Raw genomic sequence first — 16,453 nt, 5'->3', positions numbered from 1 at the left:
ATCCTAGAAACATCAAAGAATTATAGTCATTCTTAGGAAAAATAAATTTCCTTAGGAAATCCATTTCTAACTTAGCAGAATTAATTAGAGAACTAAATAACATGTTAAAAAAAGATTCAGCACTTAAGTGGACAGTAGAGGCTAAACAATATTTTGAGGCAATCAAATAAGCCCTTATTAAAACACCAGTCCTCATAAGTCCTGATTTCCAAAAAGATTTTATAATTTTTTCTTTTGCTTCAGAACATACTATTGCAGCAGTCTTGTTGCAAAAGAATGATCAAGGTTATGAGCAACCTGTTGCATTTTTCAAAAAATCTTTTAGAGATGTTACACTAAAGTACAACATAATGGAAAAACAAACACTTTCTTTAGTGAAATTTATTAGAGATTTCAGAGTGTACATCTTGTATTCACACATAAGCAATGTTCCAAATTCGGTAGTAAAGGACATTTTGACACAAACTGGGCCTGAAGGAAAGAGAGGCAAATGGATTGCCACTATTTTGGAATATGACATAGAAATAAAGCCTAGAAAACTTATCAAAGGCCAAGGTTTAGCTAAACTCATGGTTGAATCGAACTGTTGGGCCTTAGATATAAATTTAATTGGTGCCCTTGATGATCAGGAAGAGATGGCGACTCCACAGATCAGTGAACATTTTACAGATTCACCTTGGTATGCAGATATCATATTTGTTTTACTAAACTTACAAGCTCCTTCTGGTTTATCTAGAACTAAAGGTAGATTTTTGAAAATGAAATCAATGAAATATTGTATCATAGACAATGCTTTAATGGTGGCATTCTATTAAATTGTTTATTGAAAGATGAAGTTGACAAAGTTATGCAAGAATTTCATGCAGGGGATTGTGGAGGACACCTATATTGGAAAACAACCACTGATAAGATTCTGAGGGCGGGTTTTTACAAGCCCACCCTTTTTTCAGAGGTCAAGAAACATGTGACCTCCTGTCATAAGTGTCAAATATTTGAGGGAAAAAGGAAGCTCTTACCATTACCTCTCAAACCCATCTCCACAGAAATGCCTTTTCAACAATGGGGTTTAAACTTCATTGGAGAAATTCACCCATCCTCTTCAACTCAGCATAAATGGATTTCGACAGCCATTGATTACTTTACTAAATAGATAGAAGCCATCCCTTCTAGACAAGCCACAAACTCTGTTATTATCTCATTCCTTGAAAACAATATCCTGTCAAAATTTGGATGCCCCCAAAAACTCATTATAATTTGATAATGCAGATGCTTTCAAATCCAAGAAAATAGTAGACTTTTGTAACAGATATCACATTATCCTTGGCCATTCCACTGCTTATTACCCTCGAGGTAATGGAATTGCAGAATCCTCAAACAAAAGCATTGTCAATATCATCAAGAAACTGCTAGAAGACAACAAGAAGACATGGAACAAAAAGTTGGTAAATTCCTTATGGGCAGACAGACTAACTACCAAAAAGTCCATTAGTACATCTCCTTATCAGCTAGTATATGGAATGGATGTTGTTTTCCATCCTCTTTAGGAGTGCCAATGATGAAAATGATCCAAGAATTACAAGTAGAACCAAATGATATCCAAAGAAGGATAAATCAGACAATACACTTGCAGCAAACCAGAGAAAAAGTCTATGTCAAATCACAAGTGATTCAAGATAAAATCAAAAAGGTTTTTGACAAGAAAACCAAAGCTGATGATATTTACATAGGTGACAAAGTACTCAAATGGGATTCTAAAATAGAAGAGAAGGAAAAACATGGCAAATTTGATTTCCCATGGCAAGGCTCTTATATCATTTATGGTTACAGATGTAACAATGCATTTTTCATGAGATAGCTAGATGGAACAGATCTACCAGGAGGACCTGTCAATGGTAGAATTCTGAAGCATTACTTATCCACATATTAACAGTAGTTCATTTTACTTTGCTCATTGTATATAACATTGTAGAGTTTAGATTGGATTTGGTGGTAATCCTTTGAAGTTGAAGCCTAGAGAGAAGGCCCTAAGCTTTGAAAGATGTACCATCATAGGTATGAATAAAGCAGAATCACAAAGGAGTAAGTTACAAGGTAACTACAATCACAGTTTCAAAGGCCAGTGATCTTAAAGTTCTTGACATTTCACCAGGAAATGCCATCCCCATGTGGAGCCATTGTTAAAGTCCTATAATAATAAGATTCATAATTTTGAATTGGCTATGGTTAATCTTGTAATATTGTACATACTTTGTTTTCTGCAAAATGTTTTCCATATTAAAAATTAAAAAATGTAAAGAGGGTATGTCCTAAAAGAATAATCAAGGACCAAAAAAAAAGTGAAAAATATGAACCCCAAAAAGAAATAAAAATAGATCATGAAAGTGTACAAATTCAAATGCCACTACTTTTTACTTCGCTATGCAAAATAAGATTGTGTGCAGCTTGTCAAAAATGCCACAATCCATGATGGTCAAATAGTTTAATCTTGACTCGTTCATGCTTTAAATTTCATGTTGATAGATAGAGAATAAAACCCTAGCCAAACTGTTTAACCTTGGCAGATCAGTAGTTAGGTAGAGAATAAGAATGAGCTCATCAGTTTAATCTGAGCCATTGGAAGTTATAAGGTTAGAATTAGATAGTTTGTTTATCAAAAAAGAAGGAAATAAAAGGTCAGCAAGCTCAAATGCACCCATTGAATGAAGAGAAAATGTTAGGGTAAATTAAGGGTAGGTAGAAGAAATGTAAATGCACAAAGTTGCTAAGTCAAAAGCATATTCATCATGCTTAATCCTATGTTTCATGTGCAGGAGGAAGGGTGAAAGAAAAAAGATATTCACCAAAGCTTATTTACTAATTTCCCCTCATTTCACTACACCCCCACATACTTATTTGCTAATTTCCCCCATTATCTCTTCATTACTTATAAATACCCTTCCCCCTCATTTTGATCTTTATCCCTTGGTTTCACACATTTCTCTAGATATTACCCTTCAAAAAATCATTCCCCCTTCCCAAAACCCTTTTCCCTAGTGTGAAACTCATTTTCCATTACAAATATCACATTCCCTCCTTATTAATTTCTCTTTTCCCCTCAAAAACCCACAAAAAACCCTTTATCCTAAGTTTTTCCTAAAAACCCACTTTATAAATCCCCCACGTTAATATTCCCCAACACCATTTTTTAACCGACCAACCCTTGGTGCAATTAAAAAACCCCGCCACATAACCCATGGTCCCACCTTTATTAACCATTTGATTATATTAAAAATCCCAACATTATTGGTTAATTAATTACAATTCTTTGTAATTAAATCTCGGGCCCCACCAACCAGTTTCCTGACTCCGTCTGTGTAACTCAACTGCGCAATATCCCTCTGATCTCCCATCCCCAGATCCAACGACGCACAGCCATATCACGCAGATTCATTGTCCAACAGTTAACATCCTGAAAGCACGCGAGATTCGCGGTTTTGGCCGGGCACTGTTCTGCTACGTGGCGGCACCAGGGTATATCGCGTGCTCACAAAAGATACCGCCCGCCATCCAAAAGCGGTGCGATGTTGCACAAAACCATCCCCCCGCCTAAATCAAAAATTGCCCACTGTTCATCCAATAAATTTCACACCAAAATGTAACCGTTATCGATTAAAAGGCCGAGAAAGCCCCAAATCACTCTTTTCGTTCATTTTCATTGTAAACCTCTGTTAAGCCATTTGCGACACCCTGAACCTCTGAACAACCAATTCAACGAATTTTACCACCTGAAGATGTTGTGGACACCAAAATTGAAGTAGCATATATCCAGTCCAAGCCTCAACACCCTCTACAACTACCACAAAACCTCGTTTGCACGCCAAACCGCCAATTTCCAAGTATTCTTGGAAAAACCAGAACGGCCCTTGAATTTGAAAAACGCACAATTATAATTGAATGGTTAATTAATTAAATTAATTAAGAAACCTTCCTAAATTGAAGATAAACCTATTATACATCTCAAACCCTTTTTACAGACTGTAATTACCTCTCCCACTATTCTAGAGCTTTTAAACCTCACTCCTGAAATCACTGAAAGAATAATTCAATTCATTAAATCCAAGTATGGCTTCCCAAACCACTCTAGATGTTAGGCCTATGCAAACCCCTCACCTGGATATTGACCACCTTGCATTAGCAGATAGAGATTTTCAAATTAAAGATATTGCTTCCCTGCCTACCTATTAAAACTCCACTTCTGAGGTAAAGACAAGTTTTTAAACTAGAATGATGACATCCACCTTTGGGAGTCTAATTTGCCCAAGTACTTGTTCCCAGAAGTACACCCATTCCCAAAAATCATCCACTTATGCCTAGCTTGCTACATTCCCAATCAAAGAGCCATAGTCACCCCTGACCAGCAAGTTTTATTCACCATCACTGCAGAATCCATAAATCAAATGCTACAAGTCCAACCAAGCCCAAATGAGACCCCACTTTCTATTGAAAGCTTACTTGACCTCTATACCAAGTTAGACCTTCCCAAGGTGGCCCAGATGTAACAATGTAAACTTTGAAACGGAAACTCTGGCCCAAAAACTCCAAAAAAACCACAAAAACAGTGCTCAAAACGAAAAGTGTGTATACTGGAACGATGTTTTTTTTTTTAGGTGTCAATTTTGCGGCTGTTTTAAAAATGCCGGTGAAAATCAATTTTTTGCGCAAAAATTATCCAAAAAACACCCTCAAAATGAAAAGGGTTGATTCTAGAAGAAGACTTTTTTTTTCAAAAGCTAAATTTCAACATCTCAAAATAATGGCATGAATAAAAAAAAAAAAAAAATTAAAAAAAAAAAAAAAAACAAAAAAAAAAAAAGCAAAACATAGATTAAAATATCTATTAAAAGAAAAATATAAAACAAAAATAAAAAAAAAAAAAAAAAAAAAAAAAAAAACAATCATAAAATGTAAAAAGAACAAAATTAATGATAAGAACTAAAAAAAAAAAAAAAAAAAATTATAAACAATTAAATAGTAAAAAAAAAATTTAAAAAAAAGGAAAAAATGAGTAATCTTGTAAACCAAAAAAAATTGGCAAAATAAAATATATATGAAAAAAAAAAAAAAAACAACATTTAAAAGAAACAAAAAATTTAGTGGGTGAAAATAGAAAAAAAAAAAAAAAAAAAAAAAAAAAAAAAAAAAATTAAAAAAACAAACTAAATTTCAAAAAAAAAAAAAAAATTAAAAAAAAAATATATATATATAAGCTACTAAAATTAAGATTAAAATGTTAATTACTTAAAAAACAAATATAAAAATATATATAACAGACAAAAATAAAAATAAAAAAATGTTAAAAAAATTATCTCACAAACCATAAAAGGATTTGGAAAACAAAAAAAACACAAAATTAAAATATATATATTAAGTAAGTAAAAATAGAGAAATAAAAAAAAAAAAAAAAAACAATAGAAAAAACCCGGGAAAAAAAAAAAAAAAAAAAAAAAAAAAAAAACTAGTTAAAAAAAAAAAAAAATAGAAATTAATGAAAAAATTTAAAAACTAATAAAATTAATATTAAAAAAGAACAAAAAAAATTCAACCCAAAAAAAAAAAAAAAAAAAACAGTATTTTTTATTTTAAAAAAAAAAAATGTAATTAATTTTTATTAAAAATAGATATTTTGTTAAAAAAAAAAATCAAAATCTAAAAAAAAACAAAAAAAAAAACGTTTTTTATTATTAAAAACAAATTTTAGTTTTATTTCTACTTTTTATTTAAAAATAAACTACAACAGATATTTTTTATTTTAAAAAAAAAAAAAAAAAAACTATATTTTATATTATAAAAAAAAAATAATAATAATAATAATAATAATAATAATAATTTAAAAAAATAAATATCGTATTTTTTTTATATTATAAAATTTAAAATTTTTAAAATTAATTTTTTTTTTATTAATTAAAAAAAAAAATTTGGGTCCCCACCGGGCCGCGCCGCCGGGCGGCCCGCGGCAGCGCAACCCTGGGCGGGGACCCAAATTTTTTTATTTTTTAATTAATAAAAAAAAAAAAAAAAATTAAAAATTTTAAATTAAAAAAAAAAAAAAAAAAAAAAAAAAAAAAAAAAAAAAAAAAAAAAACGATATTTATTTTTTTTAAATTTTAATTTTTTAAATTTTATTTAATTTTTAAAATTTAAAAATTTTGAATTTTTGAAATGTTTAATTAAAAAAAAAAAAAAACGATTTCATTTTTAAATTTTTAATTTTTTTTAATACTTTTTAAAATTTAAAAAAAAAAATAAAATAAAATGGTTTAAAAAAAAAAAAACTATTCTTAATTATAACCAAAAAAAAAAAAAAAAATGTTAAAAAAAAAAAAAAAAAAAAAAAAAAATCCATTTTAAAAACATTGTTTAAAAAAAAATATTTAAAGTAATTTTTTTTTTTTAAATATAAAATATAGGTTTATTTTTTTTTTTAAATATAAAAGATCTGTTGAATTTTTAAATAAACAGTAGAAATAAAAGTAAAATTTGTTTTTAATAATAAAAAAACGTTTTTTTTTTTTTTTTTTTTTAATTAGATTTTGATTTTTTTTTTAACAAAATATCTATTTTTAATAAAAATTAATTACATTTTTTTTTTTTATATATAAAAAATACACTTTTTTTTGTTTTTTTTTTTTTTAATTTGAAATTTTTTTGTTCTTTTTTAATATTAATTTAATTAATTTTTAAATTTTTTTCATTAATTTCTTTTTTTTTTTAAACTAGTTTGTTTTTTTTTTTTTTTTTTTTTTTTTTTTTTCTCTATTTTTACTTACTTAATATATATATATATATTTTAATTTTGTTTTTTTTTCTGTTTTCCAAATCCTTTTATGGTTTGTGAGATAATTTTTTTAACATTTTTTTTTAAATATTAATTTTACTATTTTTTAAATTTTTTTCATTTTTTTTTTTTTTTTAATTAGTTTGTTTTTTAATTTTTTTTTAATTTTTGTTCATGTTTCTTTTTCTCTCAATTTTTACTGACTTATATATATCTATATTAATTTTGTTTTTTATTTCCAAATTGTTTTATGGTTTATAAGATATTTTTTTTAACATTTTTTATTTTTTATTTTTGTCTTTTTTTATATATAATTTTTTATTTGTTTTTTAGAGAGAATTATTTCATTTGGATTGAAAATTTAATTAACGATGTATAAATATGTAAAATATCGAAAATGAAAAATATCGACATTCTTCTTTAAATATGCAAATCAATAAAAACCTCACTACAAAAAAAAAAAAAAAAAAAACTATGAAGAGGAAGACCACTTCCAAAATTATTAAATTTACAAAATAATTGTTTACATTTCATACATTAGAAAAGTTAAAGTCAAGAAAACAAGCTTTTTAAAAAAAGGGTCTGATGCAGAATAACCACTTTTTTAAATCGGCATGAAAATCACTACCATTCTAAAACGCAATGTACATAACAAGAATTTAAAAAAATTAAAGTTCCAAAAACCATGTTCTAAAAAAAACATGTGTATTCTGCATCACCACTTTTGAAAATCGGGTCTTTTTTTGCCACCTCTACGAAACGGGTAACAGTATCAGTTCCCATTTCAAAGTTTACATTGTTATGTTTCGAACTTTCATCATAGAAGAGTGTCATATTCCAAAAAATAGTCCTCCATATGCTGCCACCATTTTTTTCTGAGAGAGGCAAACAAATCATAACCATGCTCCCCTGCATTTTAGGGTACACCACAGATGAACATGTGGATGAGGTTGTCCTGGCTTTCCTTTCTATCTTTTGCCCAGGCAAGCCTCCTGCTATAATTTATAACTATGCTTAGTTCATAGCAGACAGAATTCATGAGCAGTTCATCAAGTTACCAACTGAAAGAGTTTTCAAATATTCATCAGTGTTATTTCACATGTTCCTGTATTATCAGTCAAACAAATTTCCTATCAGCATCCAAAACTTGGACACTAAAGGCAATCTAAGATCTGCCATCTATTGGACACCATTGATCAAAAAATTATCCACTATTTTTTCTTATAAAGACTTCATTAATTCATTTGTCCATCCAGTTATAAATATGCTAACCAGTAGCTATCAACCCATGATCAGTGAAGAGATTAAAAGGGTTTTACAGTTGGCAAAGAATAGTAGAGTGGGAGACTGGTATCTATACCAGCACCACACAGAGATAAAGATATATGGATGGCAACTAGCTCCCTACAAACTGCCCAAATACCTCCCCATGAGAATATTTGCATTAAAATACTTTAGGCAAATTATAAACTCTGATGAAGTCAATTTCCTATCAGTTAGGAAAAAGACCCAGTTCAAAATGAAAAATCAATTGGGCCCCTTTATTTGTAATACTAGGGACGTTGAACCAGAGGTAGAAAAAATTTTGTAGCCGATGAAATTCAAGAACAATTTTATGTGGCAATATGACCTCCATGGAATCATAAATAAGCTAAGGCTCAAGGTCAAATTGGGTCCTTTCATACATCATCCTAGACCAGACATTGAGAGATTTTCCAACCAGTGTGAATGGTTGGAAAACACTTTGATAGATATGGACAGTGTTGTAGTAGATGTGGAGAATATATTAATAGATGTTGAAAAGCAGATTGATACTAGTTCCTTTCTACAAGTTCTAGCCCTAGGAGAACAAATGAATATTCCTCCTATTTTGCAGACTCCAACGAATGAAGACAGAAATGCAAAGAGAACCAGGGAAGAAGGTTCTAGTTCAGCCATGGAAACCACAGATGAACAATTTGAGATCAGTTACAAGAAGAGGCCCAAGCTTAATCATGTAACTGAACAAGAAAACACCATTGGAACAGTAAGAATCACTGACACTGAAACAATGGTTGGAAGGAGCAAAGGCCCAGCAGCTTCAGGTGAAACTCAACAGCGTTCTACTTCAAACACTCAACTTATTGAGAAACAGATCAGCATTGAAGTCTCTTCATCCACCAAGCCTGTGGATAAAGAGAAAGATATTAAAGATAGGTACAAGAAAATTAAGTTGAGGAATGAGACAATGAACGCTGAAACTTATGCCCAGTACTTTAAACAAACACCTGCAAGTCAAAATGGGTTAATGTCAACCTTTGACATTAACACTGGTAAGATGCAAATGACATTCATGCAACCTACAGTCCAGCAGCCAATACCATCAACATGTTCGAAATACTGGGGGGCGGGGTGAATCAGTGTTCCTTTTCAATTGTTACTTTTACCAGTTAGATCATTTATATTTAGAACACAAGATGAACAATAAGAATAAATGTTTTTATTAATTTTTTTTTTCACAATAAATCAAGTACAATGTATATAGGGCTCCAACCCTATATGAAGACACCGATCTTCAATCTCCCAAGCTCCAACCTGTTGCCAAGTACCAACTTGGACTTTTGTGAGGCTCCAACCTCTAGGGCACCGACCCTATCTTTTCGAAGCACCAACCTTGTGTTTAGAGGCTTCAACCCCTAAGGCACCAACCCTTCTCTTGTACAAGCTCCGACTTGGTTTCTTGAGGACATTGATCCTCTAGAGCTCCAACCCTATCCTCCAAGGCACCAACCTCATCTTTTCAAGGCTCCAACCTCTTGGGCTCCAACCCACTACAATACTTCGTCAAGATATGTTTGGTAGTAACTCACGGCTCCCAAAATCATCTTCACTGAGCCCTGTCAATCTTCAGCAATGCCTTCTCCCAATCACTTCATCAATGACAACCTTGTCATTCAAAAAGTGTCACCACTGTTCTTCATAATATCCAATCAATCTCTTCAAGTTACTTCATCATGACATCAACACTGCATTATGATCTTCAATACAACACTTCAATGTATCTTCAATGAACTGCAATAAGAATTCTCTTCAATCTTCAATTTTCAATGTGACCCAACAAGGTATTTAATCAATTCTTCAAGGGATTTTTCATGAAGTCTACAACAAGTTTAATAACTGCTCCAAAGAGTACAAAGTTCCAATTATGAAAGGATGCTCTCAAGTCTGCACAACAATTCTTCAATAAGGCTGCTCCAAGTGTGGCCTATAAGAATGTCTTTCAGTAAGCCAACAAAGCTTCAAGAAGGTCTTTTAATTAGGCATCCAAGAGCTTCTCCAATATTGTTTTAACAATCTTAATCCCTTTCAAAAATCTGCAAAAAGACTTCATTGTTCACAATTTCAAAAGATGCCACTACAAGTCCTTTGTGTACTTGGTCTACAAAAAGACTTCACAACCCAACACTATGCTTTCAAATGTTCGTAAAAATTAATGCTTCCAAAGTGTATCACTGTGAAGAAAATACAAGATTGTGCATCTAACCAAGGTCAAAAATAAAGCCCAATATCATGTCTCCAAACAATCCCAAGACTGTAATTTTAATTCAGATTTGTTCTCAAGAAAAGATTGTGCAGTTCACTATTCCAAAAATGTGTTCTTATCAGATGTCTTAAAGTCTCCAATACTACAGGTTCAAATATCCTTCCACAAGACAAGAGACGATTGAGATTCACTCTACAAAGAAGGTTGGCCACAAGGACAAAATTGCAAGCTGTTACAGTTCAACCTTCACACAATATTGTGCCTTCAAGTGTATACTGATGCAATCCAAGCTTCACAACAGTGTAACAAAGTCTTTACTATTGATTGTCCAAGCCTCTGCACTAGTCTACTGATATGGGGCAAAAAATTTGACCCTCTACAATGCTATAGGTCCACACACACTTGTCACAAGTGCAGATCCAAGTTTTTAAGAGATAATTTAAATACCGAAAGTTGTGCTTGAAATGAGTGTCTACGTTGTGTATTTATAGTGATTTTGTCTCTGGAATGAAGGGACATGACCTTTGGAATTGAGGTAGACTTGAGTAGTCATCATAGGTCGGCTAGAAACTAAATTAAAGATATATAACTTCAAAAATCAATTTCTCTTCAACCGTTAGGAGTTTGAGGGCAAGTAAGGGCTCCTTAGAAAGAGGGAAAAATTATCTTTAAGATGGTGTAGGACTCATTGTGGAAAGATGCCTCCAAGGTGTCCAAAATAATTTTTCTTTATGACTGCTCTTGAAATTTTTAGTGCGGAACAGCAAGGTCATTAGGGCTTCTCCATTGTTTGGGACAGCATGGATTTTTCATGGCTTTGTCATAGGATCATAAAGTCATCATGTAGGAGTGTTCTCATCATGATAGTGTAGCATCATGCATCCAACAAAGTCATCAGATATGAGTGTAGTGATATGTTATTAGCCATATGTCATTAGATCATCACAAGGAGAGCTTCTACATCAAGAGTCACTATGAGCATCAATAAGCAGGACTTCTTCATTAAGAGTAAGAGCATCATCATGATTTCTAGGGCTTCTTCACCAAGAGGAAGGATACAAGAGGTTATGGTGTCTTCATGGTTAGTTCAAGGACGTCTAGGACATTGTGAACAATAGGCATCTAGGACAAGACTTCTTAGTGGCTTGACATATTCATTCATGGTATCCTTGTCAAACAAGAGTCTTGACATCATCATCTGGACCCAGACATCTCAAGGATGTTGACATCTCGATCAATGCCATATTAACATCAATGAAAACCTAGATTAACACAGCAAACTATAAGAAAACATACTTTGAAGTTTTGACCAGGGATGTCCACCCCATTGACCAAATTGAGTTTCACAAACAGGCAGGGCAGATTATCTATTCCACCATGACAAATAAAGCTATGACTGCACGCAAACTTCAAAGTTCATTGGATAATATCACTGCACAGTACAAGCTGGAAAAGGCCTCCTCATAGGCCAAGGACAACAGAATCAAGTCACTGGAAGACTTGGTGATTGAGCTTGGGTATAATCTCAATGATGTTAGAGCTGCAGAGAAATTGATAAAGAAAAAGAATGAGGATATTGTTGCTTTGAAGAAGCAATTAAAGTTGCCTCATTCAGAGCATCCACAGACCAAGGAAGTCCTTGAAAGCCAAACCCAGCAAGAGGAGATGATGGACCTCATTCTCCAATTGAATGATCAGTTGAAAGAGATGGAGAAGGAGTTGGACAGCGTAATATAGTTGAAACAAGCCAGCCTTGAGACTGCCACTACCACTGCCACTGCCATTCCAACAGTGACTACAGCAATACCATCCACCTTGGCAACTTCATTGGCTCCTACAGGACCACTGGCCACAACGCTTCCAGTTGCAACAAGATCTACATTAGCAACAGGTTCGACATCAGCAGCAGCTCAGCCAAGTGATGAGGCAAGCAAATTGGTCAAAGCAATGGAGGACATGTCCATTTAGACCACAGAGATAAACAAGCTCAAAGAAAAGATAACAAGTCTAGAAAATGACAATAAGCTTGCACAAATTATGCACAAGGAGGAAGTTCAGAAGTCAACCAGGTTGACTGAAAGAATGAAGAGCTTGGAAAAAGAATTGACATTAAAGGAGCCACTTTGCCAAGCTAAAGAACAGTGATGGGCCAATATCATTGACTTTGTCAATGATATTTGGCCATCCATTCAAAGTCATCTTTGAACAAAGTGACTTAGTCAAAGAGGCTACAGAAGAAATTCAGAGGGTTAACGCTGCACTGGGGGACATGCCAAAAGAAGCCACTAGAATAACTCATTTCCATAATTCTAAAAACAAATATGAATTGCAGGGGTTGGATATACCTGATAACATTGGTACCATACTAGAAGTGAAAAAGGTGCTCACCAAGAGGAATTTAATGATGAACTTAGAGGACAAACGCCAAACCATGCAGCTGGCTATAGACAGGTTCATGGTAAAGTTTGATGTTTTGACAAGTTGATGCCACAGGAAGACTACAATAGGAGAATCAAAGAGGTGGCAAGAGATCAAACAAATAATTCTTCTATGAAGGGGATGCCTACTGAAAAGGTTTTGTACCAAACTTTTGAGAACCTATTCTACCTCCAACATGAGGTAAAACACCTCTTTGTGAACAAACCCACTTTTGCCAAGCACACATAAGTAGATGAAATCTACAGGAGGATGGTAAATATTCAATTACCAGATGCAAACACATGAGAAAAGTTAGTTGACCTACTGTAAAAATGCACAATAGAAGTGAAAACAACACAGTGAAAGAAGAATGACAGATCAACTAGATGAAAGAGTATCAAGTGAAAGTGTATCAATTGAGAAAGACAAAGTAAAAAGAACAGTCATCGTGAAGACCAATAGCAAGGCAGAGAATAAACAGCAAAAGATCAAAACATAAAGACAGCACAACCAAATAAACATGGATAGCATACAGCGTGTTAAACCTCTGTCTCTATCTTCTTGCATGAAGATGTTTATTTTTCCTAGATTAATTCTCAAGGCAGTTTGGGATATTTTGTAAACTATTTTTGTATAAATACTTCATAATTCAAAGTATTGAGTGTGGATTGCTAGAAATTTGTAGAGTTGTATTAATCAGAACCCTAAGGGTTATTGTACCGATTTTTCAAGTCAGCAAACTAGACTGAGTAATAAAGAAATTACATTACAAAATTCATGTGTTGAACTACTTTAGTGAAGTATTTTCTTTTGTCAAATTCTTACTCTTATGTATCTCACAAACTTACATGTTATCTAAATCGAATGAATTAACTAGAAATTTGGTTCAAAATTTGTTTAAGTAGACATTGTCTTGAACATTTAATCATTTTAATGTTTTCTTCTGATATCCGGATCTGAGAATCCTTAATCGCTCTCCCATCCCGATTGACCTCTTTCACTTCCTTCATAATCCTGTCAAATGAACCCTTAATTGCTCCTTGGATCCGATTGAAAACAATGTCACCATCCAGTGTTACGATCTAAATTAACTTGGCTACCTTGCCCTGTGAACACTATTTTTAGAGCTTGATTTAGTCTTGTTTGTTTGACACTTGACCCCATAGCCCAATGTTAAAAGACATCCCTCTATCCATCCAAGTCAGTGATTCCACTACTAAATTCAAATCAAAACCCAAGTACAATCATAACTAGCCTAAAATCAATTAACTAGACAAAGTTAAATCATAAAAAGAGAGCCCTCTCTAAGCACTAGGAAGGCTAGATCCTAATCTCCAAAGTAGGTTTGTGGTTACCTCTATCATTTCTTTCACAAGAGAAAGTTTGGAGTGATAACAAGTTGGTAAACTAATTTTCTCACTCCAAATTGACCAACCACTCAGAGTGGTTCGCTTCTTTCTTCAATTCTAATCAAGTTGAGGTACGCACAAATATGTTCTACTTTAGAAATTCTATTTTTTAAGTGTTAAGCATCAAGCCCTAATTCAAACTACAATAAACTCAACAACAGTTTCTTGTAGCCTATTCTTACATTAAATGACTAAAGATCAATCATTACACAAGTCACCCACTTAGTTTCTTGTACCCTATTCTTACATTAAATGACTAAACATTAATCATTACACAAGTCGCACACTTTTAGTGTTGATTCCCATGCAATTTTTTCATATATGCATTGGGTTGTACTTGGCATGACCTTTTTTTAATATTGTTATCAACACATAACAATGTACATAAGTTCATATATTGGTCATAGTTGAACATTTAGTTATTATTTAAGACAATGCTTCTAAGTAAAATGATATTAGTCTACAACATTATATTGTGAACATAACATATGATGATATAGTAATGCACAATGTCCACCTCACATTACAAATAAAAGTACCAACAAATATGCATTCTATATTATTTGGTTAACTGTTGCATCCCCTTTGGTAAAAGCATTAGAGATAATACGCATTATAGTAAATGATGAACATACTTGGACCATTTGTCATACCTCTCTAAATTCTTTACTTTGTCAAGCCACCAAGCTAGTGGACAACATCACCATTTGTCATGCCTCTCTAAATTCATTACTTTGTCGAGCCAACAAGCTAGTGGACAACATCATATAGTTGCATTCGCATCCCCTCTAAATCAATGTCGAATCCATCTCATTAACAACACAACCTACAAACACTATTGAAAACACAAACAAATATCACACAAATATTTTGTATACATCTTATTTTAAATGAATGTCATTTAGGTTGAAATGAACAGCATTGTCCACGTATGGTCTAAGTGCCTCAATGAGTATTCCAAATGTGGTTGGAACTTCAATAAACTTGAAAGAAATAGCCATGTACACGTCATTTAGTTCTGAAGATCGTGTTCAAGGTTATGATGTCATTTAATTTTGAAAATTGTGTTCAAGGTTATGATACCATTTAATTTTGAAAATAGCATGTTCAAGGTTATGATGCCATTTACTTTTGAAAATTGTGTTCAAGGTTATGATGCCATTTACATTTGAAAATTATGTTCAAAGTTTTCATAGTAACTTTATGTACCATTTAAGTAATTTAAACTTTCAAACATCCAATCAATTGTGATACTTGATATAAAGCATCTTTTCATAACAATTTTATTCATCTCTACAATCTTTGCAATTTTTTCTTATCATCTTTCCTAAGTAACTACTAATCTATGCAATTTTTTCTTATCATCTTTCCTAAGCAACTACTAAAAAGAGGTACTCAATCTTAATATGATATAATTCCTGTGTAATATAAGATTGTCTGTTAATTAGATAAGATTGTCTGTTAATTAGATGCATTATGGCTATTACATTGTGTGGTTTTGAACTTTTAGGGTTGCCCGTGTGACATTGATGAGTTAAAATCCATTTTCTCGCAAATAAGTACAACTGTAATAAATTTTCTAATCTCATAACATTCACAAGGAAAATATGTTACTAGCTCTATACTCATCAGCAAAAGGTATTCTGTAAGAAAGGGCCCTAGACAGCAAGGCACAGATTTGGTCGGTGAGCTTAAAAATGAGTGAACAATCTCTTCGGATTTGCCTAGTGAGCCCCAAAAAATGTGATCAATCACTAGTCTTACTACAAAGTTGCAAAGCCCTGGCTTCCAAATAACTGGTTTTCCAATTATATCACGTTTACCTTTTTCAAAAACTTGAGGAATCAAAGACAATGTCTTGTGATGAATCAAGCAAAAATCACGTCTTATCACAACCAGCACTAGTCTTGCGACAAATTGCAAAGTCCTAAATTTCAAATATTTGGTTTTCCAATAATTCCCTATTTAATACAAATTTCCAGCATCTTCAGGAATCGAAACCATAGTGTATTCCCAAAACATACATTAAGAGGTTCAAATTAAAATCATTTCTTATATTTGATATTTCATAATTGCAATCCTTTATGACCAGCAACAATATATAATATTGTAAGAACAAACAAAGTATTGCCTATCCTACAGAAGCACTACAGGAGATGACATGAGTTGACAAACTATCATCCAGCACTGTTATGGTTCCCAGCTTGTTAATCATATTTAAACTAAATGCTTACATCCAATCACTCAAAAACAAAGAGCATTGATATAAACGAGTTTAACTTCCAACAA

This window comes from Pinus tabuliformis, chromosome J (assembly GCF_031772625.1).
Source record: "Pinus tabuliformis cultivar Carrire ecotype Pingquan chromosome J, CPIR1, whole genome shotgun sequence".
NCBI classification, from domain to species: domain Eukaryota; kingdom Viridiplantae; phylum Streptophyta; class Pinopsida; order Pinales; family Pinaceae; genus Pinus; species Pinus tabuliformis.
This window is presented reverse-complemented; position numbering follows the sequence as displayed.